This window comes from Episyrphus balteatus, chromosome 3 (genome assembly GCF_945859705.1).
Source record: "Episyrphus balteatus chromosome 3, idEpiBalt1.1, whole genome shotgun sequence".
Taxonomy (NCBI): domain Eukaryota; kingdom Metazoa; phylum Arthropoda; class Insecta; order Diptera; family Syrphidae; genus Episyrphus; species Episyrphus balteatus.
Genome location: NC_079136.1, coordinates 34314220 through 34328969, shown reverse-complemented (window position 1 = coordinate 34328969; position 14750 = coordinate 34314220).

The window sequence follows — 14750 nt, the reverse complement described above, 5'->3', positions numbered from 1 at the left end:
TTAAAATTTTTAATTACCTTTAATTTTCATTTCTGAAACTTTATCAGGTACCTATATCTTCTTAGGTGGAGAATAAAGTTTTATTGCGAAAATGTTTTTAATGTTATATCAAACACATGTGGATGTTTTCCATTTTTGCTCCTTTCTGAAGTTCGAAGCTCAGCTCTTTTGTTTTACTATAATAAAGAAAAGTATAATAATTTTTCTATAATTTTCAGCTTTATCAAGAATAAAAATATCAGATGAAGTTGTTAATAAGATAAGTGCTTACTTAATTATAATAAAATCTGTTTAGTACCTACATATTATAGTTGCGTACCTATAATGGAAGAAGTTTAGTGTTGTCATAATTTATATTTTTGAAAATAAGTCTTAGATAATGCATCTGTTCACGTGAAATATTTTGCTTGAGCTGCTTAAATTTATTAACACCTGATATTTTAGCAGTGAGTTATATGGATAACAGGGACATTTTTTTTGGGCACTAAATAGTATTTTGTCCCATATACCTACACAACTTCTAGGCCTGGACACTTTTAAGATTCTAAGAAGATTCTTTTTAACAACTAAAGCCACTTGTTCTAAGATTTTACTCCCAAAACTTTTAAAGAAGATGACCAATTTTATCGCAAAATCATCTTCAGCATAAAAACAAGTTTTATATCAAATAAAATAAACAAACAGAATATGAGTTATGGATTAGGTTTAAACCCACCTATCAATTTTGTACTTAATTTTCAATTTCTCTTAAAAATATAATTATACTAAATAATATATCATATAAACATAAATAAAAAAACTATTCTGCAGAGAACAAATGTGGACTGGGGAGTCCTACAAGAGGGTTAGACTAATGGAAAATATTGACCAATGTAATCTGCCCTAAGTAATTCCAATCGGCTTCTGTGCATAAATTAAAAACATAAAGACACATGATCAAAAACAATCAACTAGCACTAGTCTCCTGAATCTAAAGGGAGACTAGGTGCAAAAAGTTTTCATCACATGTTCAATCAAGAGAAAAAAGGGTAGCCTTACTATCATTAATTCTTCCTAAGTGCGGTTTCTTTGATGAACACTGAGATGCAAATATTAACCTTCAACGTATGTCTATGCGAAATTAATACCAATCTGATGAAGAAAAGTAAGTGAGGCTAGTGGCCATAGACTAGATTAAATTTTATTTTCCCAATCAATAAATGTTGGATAAAAAGAATCAATCAATATGCAACTCAGGAAACCATAGATTTTTATTTCAATAAAATCACGTATGTAGAAGTAGATGTAATGTGTATGTGAATTTCTGGATTATTTTCCATTCCCATATCGCATCAAATCAAACGCATCTTACTCTCAAGACTCTCAACCATGTCAAATTTCCACAAGAAAACATTTACATTGCCATTTAATGCATAGAGATCCCTGGTTCATAATAAAACACATCGTCTCCTATTGTTATACCTGTCGATTTCCATCCGGATCTTCAAGAAAACACCGCAACTAATCAGTCGAATGTCATCGCACCGTAATTTTCATCAAATTCCCATATACCTTTTCTCGCACATTGGAATGTTATAACTAATTTGCCTGGCACTGCACGTTGCACAGCAGCCGGCTAATTCCATTAAAATAAAGTAAAAAGAAAGAAAAAAACTAAATGCTGCCTGATCTATCCTGAACTATGGACATGATATTGGCGGCGCCGCCGCCGGTATTTGATGCTCAAAAGCTTGCATCTTTCATATAAAAGCCTTTATCCGCACACCTCTAGGTATACTATATCGTATGAAATCGAATATCGCGCCGCACGTAAGGATGCATCACGAGGAAGACACATAAATCGCTTGATGAAGCGTGTCATTGCTTTCTGAAATGTCAATAAATCAACCCCAATAAAAGATTGCACGTAGCTTTGCCGCAAATGGCGGCACTGACCATCGCATCGGACCAGTCTTTTTTCAGTCTTTCAGCCCCCTCGCGCCGATGTTGTGTGTAGACTTTTTTTTATTATGGCGGTGCACTACCCTATCCTCATGCTAATCATGGCATTTTGAGTGCGCAGAAAAGCCTATGGTAGTAATTGCAATTACCTACTGCAAGGCTTTCAATTCGCCATGGCGTCTGGGTTTGCAAAAAAGTCAGATATGTCAGTCAGATGTAATACAGGGTGTTCCAGAATAAAGAAAAAGAATTGGAAAAGACGTTTCCTTGCCTTCATCTTGATCTTTGGATGTTTTGTCTTCGAGCTTATTACCGTTTTTAGAGAGATCTCTTCCTTTTGTCAAATATGGAACACCCTGTCAACTCTTCGGAGCTGAACACATTTCATGTGAAGTGATTTCGGAGTCCATGTTGTCAAATCAAAATATTTATCCTTTTTGCTGGATATGCGTCCAAGAATTACCGGGTGGTGGTTGTTGAGTTGGAGCAATCTGTGTTCCATGTCTAATTGAGATAAAGGTATATTACGAGCTTTAGCAACAAACCATCAGCGACCAAGCGAATTTGTGTTTTGTGATCAGTTTTTACTTGCGCACTATGATGGTCACATAAAACAGTCAAACTATGACGCACCACGTGAAATATTGTACAACGACGACGAGTGAGTTTGGTGGTAGGTTATCAAGGTATACGAAGCCAACAAAGATGGTGAGACAACTAAAAAACTACGATGGCGTTGTGTGACTCTCTGTTAAACTATAACTTGGATGTTATAGCTTGTTGTTTAGGTTTACTCGCACATTAGTTAGGGATGGTTAAATGGAACGTTTCGTTGCGTTTGGTGATTCGCAAATCAGACAAGCCCATAAATCTTAGTTTTGACTTTTGATAGTTTAGTGTTTAAATGAACATTCGGAAGCAATATAGAGGGTTGATTGTTAGTCAAAATATAGAGACAAACATTTAACCGTACGAAAATAGATATTAGAATTAAAAGAGAAGGGTGTTCTTAAATGTTTGTATCAATGGAACGAAAGTGCGTGTGAGTTGTAACACGTGGGTTTTATTATCTTCGATTAAGTAATGTTTTGACTTGTATCAATTGTTTGATATTTCTTATTGTAATAGTAAACACTTATGATATACTGTATACATTATTATATAGATTATACCTTAAATTTTTCTGAAAAAAATTCTTAAATATTAGTAAAAAGTGGTAATTTTCAGTGACCTTGTGAGGAATAGCTTAAAATTATGTTATTCAAAACACTGAATTTCATTATGCTCAAGTGAATATTCAATTTGGAAGCATGGAAAAAAATATAGTATAATAAAATCTCATTATAAATGAATTTAACAATAAATTCAATATAAAAGTTTTATTTTCTTGAGAAGGAGCAATATTTTTTTGTTTAATTTTCAAAAAAAAAAACAATTTTTAGGTTTGAAAAAAAAACAATGACAAAATTCTGTTGGAAATTTATATTTTAAAAAAATGCGTCTATTTATTTTTTTGAAATTTTTTATGTGTCAAATAATAATTTCATAAGATTTTTTTCAAAAAAAAAATATTCTAAAATTATTTTGCTGTGCCTACCTATAAAATAAATGTTATAACTTGTTTTTAAAAACAATGAATTTCATGTATTTCTTTTCAAAAATTAAAATAATCGCTAGCCTCTCCCACCCAACTTTTTTTCTTTCTTTATAAGAAATCAATTTTCGACAACGATACAAGGATGGTTTTTGCATTATTGCTACAAAATAGCATTCTAATAACAAAACTATTTTAAAATTTGTTTTTCTGAAAATGCATCTTAACGACAGAAACCAAGTTTTGTACTTTTTGAAGAACAACTTAATTTCAAAAAGTGTTTTTTTCTTGTTTGCAGAGCTAATTTTATGTTTTTTATATAATAAACAAACAAAAATTATCTTAAGTAGGTTATTAGGCAGTTACTTAAGGGGGGAAATCCCTCTGGACGACGGGTTTTTCAAGAATTTTTTTTGGAAAACTGAAAGCATTAATTAAAATTTTTAAAAATACATGATATTATTGACATCACGAAATGTTAACACAATTTTTTTGAAATAATAAAAAAACAAAATGGCGGCTCTACAGCCGTTTAAAGTTGATGCCTCGCGTTTGCGCCGTGCAATGCCCAGGTCCAGTAAATTATTTATAATCAAAAAGAGAAATTTTTTCCATTAAAATATATTTATACGCATTGCATGAACCTAAATTTAACAAAGAAAAGTGTAAAATAAAAATTAGAGACCAAAAAAACGAAAAAACACAATGTTTTTTTATAAACAAATTGTAAAAAAAAATATTTCTTGTGAAAATTATTTGCACTTTATTTCAAGTCGATAGCTTCATTAGTTTTTGAGTTACGTCGCACGGCGCGGAAAAAAACGTGTTTCGAGAAAAATTCGTTTACTTACTTACTTAGGGTGACCAGCGCCGCACGGTTGTCCAAAATGACTTATCTCGTTGCAAAAATCATAACTTTTGAACGGATTGAGTTGGCGGTACAATTTTTTTTTTTATTTGAAGGACATTTCTAGGGCTGTTATACCAATGAATTTCAATAAAATTATTTCACAGGGTGTTTCGGAATCATCGGCCAAAAACAGATTTTCTTTAAAAAAAAAGTTTAAATTAAAATTGGTATGCCATTTTGTAGAAATCACTAATCCACATTTAAAAACAAAATTTCAAAAAAATACAATGTCCCGTTTTCGAAAATTTTATTTTTCAAAAAAAAATTTCAAAATTTTTTTAAAAATCCAAAATTTATTTTTTTTTAAATTTTATTTTTGGCTTATATTTGAGTTATTTAAGTGCTTCTTCACAAAAAGTTTCGATGAAATCGAATAAGCCGTTTCGGAGAATATCGGATTTGAAAAAAAACGGTTTTATGGCAGGTACCGTAAAAAATCCATTCGGTTCCATGCATTAAGCCGAATAGGGTATGTGTACCAATCAATTGTTGATCCAAAATAAAAATATTTAGCTGCGCATGCTTGCGCACTGCCGAGATTTTGTACTTTGAAAAAAAATGAAGGCAGAAGGAACAGATTTTCTTTTAAAAAAATGTTTAAATTAAAATTGGTATGCCATTTTGTAGAAATCACTAATCCACATCTAAAAACAAAATTTCAAAAAAATACAAAGTCCCGTTTTCGAAAATTTTATTTTTCAAAAAAAAATTTCAAAATTTTTTTAAAAATCCAAAAATTATTTTTTTTGAAATTTTATTTTTGGCCTATATTTGAGTTATATAAGTGCTTCTTCAAAAAAAGTTTCGTTGAAATCGAATAAGCCGTTTCGGAGAATATCGGATTTAAAAAAAACCGTTCTATGGCAGGTACAGTTAATAATGATTTTCCAAAAAAATTTTTTTCATTAGAAGATAGACCTTGTTTTCAAACTTACATTTGAATTTTTTAAACAAAATCGTTGGAGCCGTTTTTGAGCAATTACAGCTTTACTGAAATTGGTGTATGACAAGTACCGTTATTTTTGGCCCAAAAAAATTAATTCCAAAAACTCCTCTGGAGGGTCTCCAAAAAATGCTACATACCAAATTTGAAGTCAATCGGTCCATCCGTTTAGGCTGTAGATCCTTATACAGACAGACAGACAGACGGACTTCCGGGACAAACTTTTTTGGCATTCTCTATAATCGTAATATCATGGAAAAGTGTAATCTGAATTTTTTTTAGATGTGAATTAGTGATTTCTACAAAATGGCATACCAATTTTAATTTAAATATTTTTTTTTTTAAGAAAATCGGTTTTCGGCCGATGATTCCTAAACACCCTGTAAAACAATTTTCTTGAAATTCATTGGTGTAACAGCCCTGGAAATTTCCTTCAAATTAAAAAAAAAACTGTACCGCTACCTCAATCCGTTCAAAAGTTATGATTTTTGCAACGAGATAAGTCATTTTGGACAACAGTGCGCCGTAAGGCGGCTACAATCCGCTGTGGATTTGGGCCTCAACCAACAAGCTTCGCCAGCTAGCTCTATCCTTAGCTCGCTGCTTCCAGTTGCGCAAGCCAAGTTTTCATTTTTGTACTGTGGTAGGCTCGGAACGCATGGGTTTCAGGACTATCTGGGGACTTTTGAGGCTTCATTTAAGGCTAAGACCACTAAAATAGTTTCTTCGGTTGATAAATGATTTTTTTAGGAAAAAAATTAATAATGAAAAACTAAAAAAAAATCCAGAGGGTTTTCCCCCCTTAAGTGTAATTAAAGAAAAATTTCATTACATAATATTACAAAAAGGCATCTCTACATTTAGTTTCTATAAGTGCCTTAAAAACCGGCATGCCAGCATAACTCAAGCAGTTGTGAAATTTATCACGATACCCGGCTTTGTCCAGATCTATATCCTGCTTTGCTGTTCTGATCATTTGAATAATTAATTACCTAGCGAAAGGGATATAAGGTTATGGGGTATAAACAAAATTTTCAGTAACAACGTACAATAAGAGAGAATGCATATACATTTTACAAACATTTTTAACCTGGTCCTCCAATTCTGAGAACATTTTCATTCTTTTGAAAGCTTTCACTTTAGAAGCTTGATCGGGAGGACAGAAACTGAAAAAAAAATCGATGTTTTAGCTTTTTGGAAAGATTTTGACACTTTTGACGGCTTTTAGGTATGCAATATAACATAGATCGTCTAGAAATAATAAAGTGAAATAATCTTTTATTTGTGTTCGGAAAATTTTGATCTGTAAGCCAAATTTTACAAAAAGAAAGAGGATACAAATTATCTTGATTTTAAAACAAAAGAGCTGATCTTCGAACTTCATAGTGATAAAACTGTTGAAAACTATGGGAACTTTTATAATAATAAACGCCCTTGCAAGATAATTACAGATATACATGCTTTGTTAAAAGATGTTAGTTACTTGATTTTGTCCCTTTAAGGAGCAGTAGTGCAAAAATGTATTTAATTATTTCTTAAGACCTTGAAATCGACTGTTTTTTCACTAAAATAAAATTTTTTTCGAAGCCTGTTGTATTTTATTTTTAGAAAAAAATGAAACTGATCTCTACCAAAAGTTTTTAAAAACCGTTTTAATTTTTTAACGAAAAAATAATGCTTTTAGTTAATAATTAAAAATTCGAATAAAATATAAACAAATTGGATTTCAAAACCAAAATTTAATTTGATTAAAAAAAAAATTTGATAGCTACCATTTGGTTTTGTTTTTTCTTCAAATCGTTTGTAAATAAAAAAATCAATTAAAAATCATATAGACTTAAGCATAAAAATTGATTGTGTATTATTGAATGAACCCCAATTTTTCCTTTAAACATTAAAAGTTTCAATAAAAAGTAATTTAAAATCCAACGAAAAAAAGTGAACATTTTCTTTTGCTTCTTTTCCTCCTTCTTTATCTTCTTCAATAAACTCAATGGAAATTCAATTTCACGCTTTAACGCCACCCAAATTGGACGATTAATTATTATTACAATCACATTTCCACCGTTCTCAGCTTCGTCCAACTGTCAAAAAAAAAAATATTAAAAACATCCCCACACAAAACTGAATTGGTTCTGCGCCTATGAACATCCCAAAAGAACACATTTTTAAATTAATATTGAATTAAATTTTCAATTCAATATCGAATTGCCGAAATGTCCATTGCTCTACCTTAACTCGTGTGTTATTTGATTGAAGAAAGAAAAAAGAAAACCCTTTGTCGTTTTATTACACAATAATTAATAACACAATATTTGTATGCTCCCTTCCTTCGACATCGATATACACCACATCCTTTTTTCCTTCCGAAAAAAAAACTTTGTAATGAAATGAACAACAACTGGAAGACTAAGTCTATTCAATTTGACTTTATGTTGTTGTCTTTTGTATTTATGTGCTCAACTCATGTCGTCTCTGATCCTTTCCTGACAACAAGGATAACACGATAGAAACATATTCAAATAATTATTATTATTGTAAACCATCCCCAGGATGGATGAATATTCTGTACGAAGGCAGGGGTAGGATATGTAAGGGGTCGATAGGGGTGAAGCGTGTCAAATGCGATCTAAGCGAATCTGTGTGTTGTTACACGTCCCGATTATTACGCTATTATTCAGATAAATGTCAAATTTTCAGGGTGTGGTTTTTCTGGCGGCATTCACTTTATACAGCCCCAGACCCCCTAGAGCTGTGTATAAAGTTCTGTGTATCGTGCCAAGGACAAATTGCTGCAGCATGGTTGAGCCAATGGCAGAGGGTTTGCTTTTTTGTACTTACTCATAGCTCATATAAGGCCATTAAGGGTAAATTTATGTTTTTGTTTGTTACGGTATGTTTAATTTTCCGGGTTCTTTTTCAATTTGAATTGAATTAAATTAAAAAAAAAAGAGCAACGTTTATGTTTTCGTTTACTCGTAGAGACTTCTTTATAATTTTTTTTTTGTTGTTGTAGGTATTATTGTTGTTGTCATATTTTATGATTTTTATTCAGGAGTTTTTCGTAAGCGGAACAGAAGTGGATAATGTTGTTGCTAAAATATAACTTAGTTCCGCGAGTGAGTTTTTTTTTTTTCTTTTTTGGTTCTAGGGTTTTTTGTTTACGTGAGGAGAAATTTAAATAGAAACATGAAATTTATATAAAAGCGGTATATTAATTTATTACAATTAACTGTGGCAATAAGAAAATGGAGATATAAGAATATTTACAAGAATTCAAAGTGACAATTTTTAGCCAGGAATGTTCAAATAGTTATTCTTTTTATAGTGAAGTAACGAAAGGTTAAAAAAATAGAAAATAGACACGATTTTTATAATTTTTTTTTCAATAAATCAGTATAATTAAAAATGCTTTAACTTCTATAAGTTTAAAATTGCCGCTATTGAACATAACTTTTTTGTTTTCAAAAATTTTGCTTAAATTTTAAAAACAAAAAAAAAATATTTGACCACACCGGCAACACCTACAATATTAAAACATACATTTTAAAAAAGCTAGGAACTTATAGTTAACTATTTGTAAAATTAAAATTAATTTCAGCCCTTATTGTTGAAGGTTAAATAGCGAAAGTTTGAAGGTCATTTTTTCAAAGTCTTAGAGAAAATCAATTATTTCGAAGCAAAAATTCAGTTTTTATCAAAAAAATCCAATGAAAATGAAGTAATTTTTAATTTTTGTTTCAAAACTGTAATAATAATAATCTTTTCCTCTTCGGAATTTAACTAATAATATCTGTGGCCAAAAATATTTTAACTATAAGATTTTTTCAAAATCTGAGCTTGAGAACCGTTTTTTCAAAAACTCTTCATAAAATTAAGTGGATTAAAATCTTACAGAAAGAAAAATGAGCTTCTGGCTTTTTAAAAATGTGTTTGCAAATATTGTAGGTGTTGCCGTTGTGTTCAAAATATTTTTTTTTTGTGTTTGAAGTCAGTTTGTGAGAAAATTGCAACTATCGCTTAAAAGATGGAAGATTGTTCCTTACTCCTATATATTTTGTTTCCTTTAATTTTCTAGACAATCTTTTAGTATCATTTAATTCAGAAATTTAAGGGTTTATTTAAAAAATTAAATTTTAATAAAAAAAAAAAAAACAATACGGCAAAATCACTAATTTTTAACCTATTGAAGTTAAAGTAATTTTAATAAACGACGTTTGAAAAGAAAAAAAGATATTCGAAATCGGAGCTGTTGGCCAGGCTTCCCTAATAATTTGCTTTTGTTACTCCATTATAATCACAATCGCTTTCTAATAAATTACTACAGGTAAAATAGTACCTGCATAAAATCAAGAAATAAAAAAAAAATTGTTCCACTCATGAAACTTGACAAAAAGTTTGCTTTTGGGATAAGAACCAAGTACAAAAAAGTCTATACAAAAAAAGTTGGGTGGAAGTGTGTTTTTTGGCGGACAAGAGGGAGGGGGCGAAGGTCAAAAATATAGTGAACAAAATTGTTTGTGTAATATCATCATATGACACATGTTTTTAAGGTATTTTTGGATGCTGAATCTAATGACATAAAAATAAAGTCAATACGATTGAAAAGTTATAGCCGATTGAAAACAAGGGTGCTTGTTTTTTACTTCAACGGGTAAAATATAACCGAAACTCATGGGAAAAACATGCTACACTGATAAAATTCGGAATGAAGGTTTTAGATAAAGCAGAGACAAAGGATTCAAAAAGTTCTAAAAATTATTTTTGGTGAAAGGGTGTTTTTTTGAGGGGTTAAGTTGTGTGTGACGAAGGTATCATAACAGCTGACTTAAATTTTATTAATTTTTAAAACTTGGTATAAGTGTTTTGGTTGGTATAAGAATTAAGCAATCCATAAAGTGTACAAAATTATCTTGAGTGAAAGGGTGTTTTTTTTTTAAGAAATGATGAAATTCGGAATTAGTACCACAAAAAACTATTAAAAAATTGTTACACCAATGAAATTTGGTAAAAATGATTCATTTAAAACATAAACCAAGAACCCGAACAGTCTATACAAATATTTTAGGTTAAAGGGTGTTTTTTTGGGAAATAGGGAAAAAATTAGAGCTAAGTCCGATAAAATCAATGGTATAAATGGTACCCTTACGAAATTCATTAAATATGTTCTCTTTCCAATGGGAATTATGAATAATGTAAGTCTATACATTTTTACTTGCGATATAGGTACTATATATCAAGTTATGCATTCGTACAAAAAAAAAAAGTTGAGATAACATTTTTCCATGACATTACGATGGTAGACAATGCCAAAAAAGTGGGTCCCGGAAGTCCGTCTGTCTGTCTGTCTGTCTGTCTGTCTGTCAGTCTGTCTGTCAGTCTGTCAGTCTGTCTGTCTGTCTGTCTGTATAAGGAGCTACAGCCTAAACGGATGGACCGATTAATGTCAAACTTGGTGTGTAGCATTATTTGGCGACTCTCCAGAGGGGTTTTTGGAATTAATTTTTTTGGACCAAAAATAACGGTACTTGTCATATACCGATTTTAGTAAAATTGAAATATCTCAAAAACGGCTCCAACGATTTTGTTTAAAAAATTCAAATGTTAGTTTTAAGCTAAGGTCTATCTTTCAATGAAAAAATTTTTTTTTGAGAATCATTATTAACGGTACCTGCCATAGAACCGTTTTTTTCAAATCCGATTATCTCCGAAACCTCTTATTCGATTTCAACGAAACTTTTTGTTAAGAAGTATTTATATAATTTAAATATAAGCCAAAAATTAAATTTTGGAAAAAATAATTTTTGGATTTTTAAAAAAATTTTGAAAAATTTTTTTTGAAAAATCAAATTTTCGAAAACGGGACATTGAATTTTTTTGAAATTTTGTATTTAGATGTTGATCAGTGATTTCTACAAAATGGCATACCAGTTGTATTTTAAAACTTTCTTTCCAAAAAATTATTTATAAATAATTAGTTTTTTAAAAAACGGCTCTAACGATTTTGAAAATTTTTTTTCTAAAAATGCATCTTAATATATCAATCAAAACTGCATACTTGTTTTGGGGGGCAATTTGATTTCAGATTTTATATTATTTTTTTAAAAAACGAATTTAATTTTTTTTTTTTTATTTTTTTTTCTGTACCCATATAGTAGGTACCTACATTTTCTAAATTTCTATATCAAAAGTCTTAAAAATTTAAGCAACTTGAACTCTAAGAGCAAGTTCGTGCGACCCAGTCGTGCATTTTATTTTTATTTGAAAGGGTGTTTTTTTTTGAAGTAAAGAAAATATGGGTATATTTGAAAATTATGTAACTTTTAAGATAAGAAACAAGAATCTAAAGTGCCTATACAAATATCATGGTTACACTGAGGGAAAAAATAAATTGAAGTTGAAACGTTATTGTTTCAAAGATGAACTACTTTGATTTATGTGACTTTAAGAAACGAAACCATCAAAAATTAACCTTTTTGATTTTAAAATGTTCATCTTCAACGCAAAATCATTCAAAATAATAGTTAAATCAATGTGGTTTTCATTGATTTTACGTTGTTTTATGGTGGCTTTTCCCTCAGTGTAAAAGGGTGTTTCTTTTTTAGTGAAAACAAAAATGATGGGTCACCCTAATGAAATTTGGTAAAAACATTGATTTTGGGATAGAAAGCAAGAATAAAGAGTTTTCATAAAAAAATTTTGATGAAAGGGTGTTTTTTTTCGAAGAGACAGTAAAATCTGCAATTGGTCCCAAAAAGCCAATCATTCATTTTACTTATGGTTTTGATGACAAATTAAACATTTATAGATAAGTTCTTATACGTTTTTGGGCTTTTTGGGACCAATTGCAGATTTTACTGTCGAAAAAAACACCCCCTCACCAAAATTTTTTGTATAGACTTTTTTTTGTGCTTGGTTCTTATCCCAAAAGCAAACTTTTTGCCAAGTTTCATGAGTGTAACAATTTTTTTCCTTTTAAATGCCTATTTTACCTGTACTAAATGCTCATCATCTAACGAAGTGCAGATATGGCCTTAAAATTATTGCATCTTTTATGATTGTCAGCTTATGTTTGTTCACATATTCAATTCAACACGCTGTTTTTTTCGCCTCAAGAATTTGCTCAAGACACCGTGAAATGACTCTACTTCCAACAATATACTCTACTCTCTATGATCCTATCAATTCTCTTGGTCTCGGTACGATATGCTTGCATCCTTATCTGTCTCCTCCAGAAGTTCATCTTTTCATAATAATGTCTACTATATAACGAATAATGGCACACAGTCACCAGCACCGATTTGCACTGGTTTCTTTCTACTACAGGCCTCCACCATTGGACAATTTAAGCAGACTTTATCTCATTACTTAATGGCAGCTTAGTGGCATTTTATTTACGTTTAAAAGATTTTAATCCTATCAACCATTTAGTCATCGAGATGTTGGGTGTTGAGTTGTGTATCTATAAGATGCGACGTAAAAATGAACGAGAAATACGATTATTATTGTTGTGGTTTGTGAGTATAAATGCCCTCGAGATCAAGTATGACAAGATGATGGGGGGATAAGAATATTCCATTGAATGTAAAAAGGGTGAATTGTTAAGTGAGAGTTATGAAATGAATGACTTGAAGCCGATTTGTAATGGAACTTACATGGAAGCATTTTGATTTGGTTGTTTAACAATTTATTTTGTGATTGACATAACTTAATAATAAAAAGAGATTCATGGAGTTTTGTAGTGGAACATAAAGAGCCCTCTTTCAATAATATTGTTCTGTGCTTCTTATGGAAAATCTATTCCATTATTCAGATTTTCTATTATTCTGTACTTAAAAACTCTGTTTTGCAAAATTCTACAAATCCATTATTCTGATTTTTAGAATTCTGTAATTCCAAACCTATGCATTTTTATCGATTTGTCTGTTAAATAATTTGCATTCAAATTAAGTATAACAGTGTATAAAGACAGTACAAAAAAAAAGAGACAAACAAATAAAAAATAAAAAAAAGGAAAATTATGAAATATATGAAGATTCTTGGCAAAATATTATTCGTATTTTGATATTCAAGGTTTGTATGTCATTCAAATTCAATGCCATAGCTGTAAGCTATGCAAACTAATACATAACATCAAAGCATTTTCTGCAAAGAAAATACAAAAAATCGAAAATTCATTTACAGAATTTACAGAATAATTTTTTGATTATGAAAAAAAAACAACTGCGCGCGGTTTTTCATTTTCAATATAATTTTTCTCATTTACAACATCATTATCATTTACAAAATTTTGGAATGCAGGATTTGTAATTTGCCAGAATCTTGAAATACCTACAGAATTTTGGAACCCGAATTTTGACACATACAGAATTTGGTACCGAACCCATTTCGCTACATTTTGATTTTCATTTTTGGCACAGTTATTTATAATAACAGCCGAATGAACACCTTAAGTTTTTGGAAACGAGTGCCGAACGCAACATTGTCAAATATGCAAATAATTATTTAAAAAAAAATAGGTAAATGAATTTTTTCACTACAATGTTGATTTAAGCTTTAAAGACTTATTTTCGAAAAAAAAAGCTAATGAAATTTCTAATAATTGAGTCTGAAATCGTCTGATCTAATGGTAAGATAGTGTTTTTCAAATTCCAACACTTTCGTCAAAATCGATTAAGTAATTTTTTTTTAAAGTGTTTTTAGTAGAAGTAGTATGGTAAGTGGTGAATGTTGCCCATATATAAAAGAGGTGATAGTTGAGAGATCCAAATTTTAGTGGATAAAAAAATAGTTATTAAATATACCTAATAAAATTAATTGTGTCAAAACAGGAAAACGGAAAATACGAATGACACAAACAGGCGAAAAGAATAGATAAATCTGTATGAAAAATAGAAAACTCTATTTTTTATTTTTTTTATTCTTTTAACTTTTTCCAAAAAAAAAAAAATTTAAAAAATGAAAAATACTTAACAAATTACTTGCTATTATCTTTTTCATTTACCTATGTAAAATTCTTTTTACAACCTATCAGTAACTCTTGTCTATTAATCGAAAAACTGCGATAAAAGTTATTATTGAAAAACTTTACTTTTTCAATTTTTTCGAAAAATCGCTGTTCAATTCAACTAATTTTTGGTTTCTATTGAAACCGCAGAACAGCTCTTGAGGCAAAAAACTTCGCAATCCAAAATTAAATCCAACTGATTTTTTTTAAACTTATTGGATCTGCGTTGGTGCACAATTAGCAAAAAATTAAGTTTGTATCGATAGTCATTATTCATTGAAGTTTGCTAAATTAAAAAATAAAGAATAAAAAAGATGACGCTGTGCAAAAAAGTTAGGGCAACGTTTTGTGGAAA